Consider the following 3,704-nt stretch of genomic DNA (forward strand, 5'->3'; position numbering starts at 1 on the left):
TGTTTCCTCTGTAGTGACTCAGCTGAGTCCAGATGGCTGAAAATGTTCCTCTGCTGCTCCGTCAGACTCTTCTCCTCCTGCTGATCAGCTGGGACACAAAACAGATCTTTGTTAGGCTCCACACTGCAGTGAAGAGTCAAAGTGTCTCATATGTTCATCTGACAACACAAAGTACAAATTTCACTCTGATTGCTTGTAGAAATCTTGTGAGACGTGTTGTGCTGCAAAGTGAGGAAACTCTCTCACTCACTTATACTTCAGGAGGAACTTTGTGACATTGGCTCTAATATTCTAAGCAGCCCTTTACTATGACAGGGCCAGAAAGTCCTATTTGAAGGTTTGGGAGAAGGACCATGTTAAAGGTGGATTGGGGTTTATACACTTTGTTATGATACAGGTAAGGCTGTAAGAGCCTGAGAAGGTGTCCTGAATGAACCTCTAAAACCGGTTTTCAGCTAACGACTCTGCTTCAGTCTGGAAAACAGCAACTACAAGTTTAAAGACTCCATCAACAATTCACACCCAGCAACAGCCTGAACAGTTCCTCCTGTGTTTTCCACAAACAGGGACAGACCTGTTACTCCCCCACCCAACACTTTCCACACCTTCAGCCCCCCAGTTCCACCCCCCACCCCAACCATTCATAATAACAGGGCCCACACCTGATCACCACTTCACAAGTCTCTCCAGCCCCCATGGTGCCACTCTCCAAACTCCACCATTCCCCAAACTTTGATTCTGTTCATCTGGACGTAGCTTTTGCAGTAGGAGAAACGTTTCGTCACTCATCCAAGTGACTTCTTCAGTTTCAGCTGACTGCAGGTTTCCCTAATCTTCAACAGTGCATTTACATAATGACTGAAACGAGCACCACTGAAGGAACAATGGGCTGGGAGGTCAGTTATTGACCATTAATATGGAAATTCTCATGAACATTGATCAACAACCACTGATCGCTTACAGCGACACCCCAACTCTTTGTGAATGGTACTCATGGCCATTGATCAGCGATCTTTGATTAATGAGCTTTGATCAGTGGTTTCAGTGCTTTCCTTCCTGCTTTGACTGCAGCTGTGTTTGACACAGGAAGACATTATTACATTCTTCACGATTATACTTTATTCTTTTTGGGGGAAGTGCAGCTTTAAACCTTCACATGATTCAAGTCAACCCAACAAATCAATCCGAACGATCACAAGTGGGAAAAACTTCTGTAGATAAAATAAAATAAAACCCAACATTCAATCCACAACATGATTAAAAACATGATTCTCCCAAATCACCAAGAGCTGCACATTAACCACCACAATATATTTTTATTCTCTGTGCTTTCAAATATGAACACTGTTTACTTTCATCTCTGTTTCATTAGTTTTTGTTAACATCTTCCTGTGCATCACTTTACAGCAGCCACACTCATTAAAATGAGACTTTGTAGGAGTTCACTTCCTCTCATGTGTTCATCCACAGCAGCTGGACAATAAAGTTTATTGTGACCCTGATACTGCAGCAGATCGCTCTCATCCATTTCCTGTTATCACTTCAAATAGAAATGAGGATGTAGAGGTTTGGTGCATGCAGAAAAACAGCAGCAGGGACAATGAAAAGACTTTTCTGCTCCAACTTCTCTCAGCATGCTGAGCTAATGATTAGTTGGTGTTTTTCTCCAAACACTCTCTCACTCTTCTCTCAACGTGTTCACAATAAACTGTGAACAGACACCGAGGAGAGCAGCAGAAGACCTCATTCAGGAGCTAAACTCAACATGAACTGAACTCACAGTAAAGTTAGCTCGGTGCTTACCTTTAGATGAGCCCACAAACCGAGAGAAACTCCGCGATGAAGCTGGAACTCTTTCCAAACACAGGAAACAGATCAGGGAGCAGAGACCCACGTGGTTCACGCTGATCTCAGCTACGATCCAGGAGACAAGGGTGGGCAGATCGATGCAGATATCGATCCAAACGTTGGTACTACTTTAGTCTCTTTGAATGAAAAAGCAGCTCTCTGTGCAAACACCTCTTCTCGTGGAGGTCCTTACTTTGCTCCGCCCCCTTCTTCTTTATATCTTTTATTGGCGGTTGTCAAACAACAAAATTGTGAATTACCGCCACCATCTGGTGTGGAGTGTGAACTGGAACATCGAACCTCAAATTAGTGGTGTGCGATACTGCAGATTTTGGTATCAGATACCAAGTAAATACTGGCCAGTATCGCTGATACCCATACGATACTTTTCAATAAATAAGGGGATTGCCTCATTGAATTGCTAAATCGCAATTAATTTTCATGAACTTAAGTGTTTTTTGTGATGTTTCCTAATTATACATAATTAGGAGAAATAATTTATTTATAATTAAATAAAAAAATGTTTTATTATTGTGGCGGCTCGTGGTCTGTGATGCCGCTGCAGGTGAGATGGACTCACCTTCACTGCATCTACAATGATGCCTCGCCGGCTTAAAACCTGTGCGCTGCTTGTGTTGTTGTTGTTTTTGGTGTTAATGTGTACAGCTGGCAGCAGGAGGGCTGCAGCCGTTGAATGTAGGTACTGTAGTACTGTTACAGCAACCGTGTGATCACTGTAAGGGTGGACAGCGCGCGGCTCGGGGTGAGCCGGAGGCTGGCGCGCCAGCGGGACCTGCCAAGCTGGAGACGGAGGTCGAGGTGTGTGGGGGTCCTGCCACGCCTGAAGGCGGCATGCTGTCCACTTCGGCACGCAGGCTGCATGGTCCTGCGTGCCGGCCGTCAGCTCAGCTGCCTGTAAGCCCCAGCTCACTTCCACTTCTGCGATGCCGCTGCAGGTTTGGTGGTGGTGATGTGTATGGCTGCAAGCAGGAGAGCTGAAGCCGTTGAATGTACTGTTACAGCAACCGTGTGATTATTGTAAGAATAAATGATGCAGCGAAGCATGAAAATGCCATCGGGTCTGCCGTGGTGGTGATCTTTTTTTTTTTTTTGATCTTAAGTGCACGCAAACCAGTAAACAAATTAAAACAAATACTGTTGATAAACTATAATACAAAAAATCACAATTAAAATTCTCAACAACAAAAACAAAAAAATATATACATTGTGGAGGTATGTAATAACGACAGGAGAGGTCGCAGTGTCTCGGTCACTCCAACTTTATTAACTGACTCTCAGAACATCACATATAGTAAGCGCCAAAATCTCCACCCCAGCACTTCCCTTCAACTTGGGTGTGAGTGGAGCCACCTGGTGGTCCGCCACGCATACACATTTTCCCTTTTAAACATGCTATTCTCAAAACCACAACTTAGCATTGGAAATACAACTTTTCCCTTTCCAAACAATTAGCTTCACAGATCAAGCTTTTTCGGTTTAATCACTTCCCTACCAGACCGGGTTCTAACCACACCTGGTGTATGGGGTGTGCTTGGCTCAGAAACAGTCTCTGTAGGAGTGGACTGGATCTGTTTTGCTTCGGTTTGAGTCTCTGTTTGCGGGATCGGCACAAGATGACTGCGGCGGTTCCTTCTGATTGTCCCTTGGGGTCCACTGATGATGTATGATCGTGGAGTTGGGTGGACTGATGTCACTGTGCCCTGTGCTTTTGCATCCATGATCCAGACTGGTTGCCCTGGCAACAATTTATCCAGTTCTCTTGTTCTATGTCTTTTGTTAAAACATTCGGTTTGTCTCAGCCTTTTCTCTCTCTCTGAATGACAAATCTGCTGAAA

Source organism: Neolamprologus brichardi, chromosome 9 (assembly GCF_056152115.1).
Source record: "Neolamprologus brichardi isolate AB-2024 chromosome 9, ASM5615211v1, whole genome shotgun sequence".
NCBI lineage: Eukaryota > Metazoa > Chordata > Actinopteri > Cichliformes > Cichlidae > Neolamprologus > Neolamprologus brichardi.